Genomic DNA, 780 nt, shown 5'->3' with positions numbered 1-780 from the left:
AACCACTATGCCACCCTGAGGAGATGTGATAGACTTGGCTAAAACATGAAGGGTTTCAATGGAATAAAGAGAAACTGTGTCCAATGGCTAAAGGGTGGACACTGGCAAAAAAAACCAGAGGCAACAGGAACTAACTTCAAACTGCACAGGTGCATGACAACAGACTATACCAGGCAGTGCAATAAACAGTCTATAGTACACTACCAACATTCCTCTAACATACCTGTGCTTAGGTTGTAGTAAACAAATACATCTTTGCAAAGCAGGTATGTAAATAGATGCAGTAGTTTTTAAAATTTTTGTTTAGTTATATCCAATCAAACCCAATCAAAGTTCAATTCAAAGTCTCAACCAGTGAGACATTACAGATCCAAGCTGACAAGACAGGTAGGCACCTTCCTGTCTTGGGCTTGATCTACATGATCAAAGCTGATAGGAACAGGCATTACACCCCGTCCAATGCTTGACCATTTACAAAAAAATGCTTCAAATGAAGCCTCAGTGCAACCTCATTGACTTCTATCAAGTTAAGGATAGCAAAACTACACTTGGTCTTAGCCAAAAGGCCGAGAAGCAATATGCAATAGGTTTTTTTTGTTTATATCCAATTCAATCCAATCAAAGTCCAATTCAAAGTCTCAGCAAGTGAGATATTCCAGATCCAAGCTGACAAGACAGGCATCCCACTTCCTGTCTTGCACTTGATCGACATGATCCAAGCTGATTGAAGCAGGGATTGCACCTTCTCCAAGTCTTGATCTCATTTGCATCTTAGCCAAA

General features: G+C 40.3%; 1 pseudogene; it reads right to left on the bottom strand.

The window, feature by feature from the left end:
* Positions 1–458: 458 nt before the first annotated feature.
* LOC145351290 (U2 spliceosomal RNA) lies at positions 459–578 on the bottom strand (annotated as a pseudogene).
* Between the last annotated feature and the right edge of the window lie 202 nt (positions 579–780).

This window comes from Carcharhinus amblyrhynchos, chromosome 12 (assembly GCF_965287045.1).
Source record: "Carcharhinus amblyrhynchos chromosome 12, sCarAmb.v2.hapA, whole genome shotgun sequence".
Classification (NCBI taxonomy): Eukaryota; Metazoa; Chordata; class Chondrichthyes; order Carcharhiniformes; family Carcharhinidae; genus Carcharhinus; species Carcharhinus amblyrhynchos.
The sequence above is the reverse complement of the archived record's forward strand: the minus strand, read 5'-3'. Positions and strand labels throughout refer to the sequence as shown.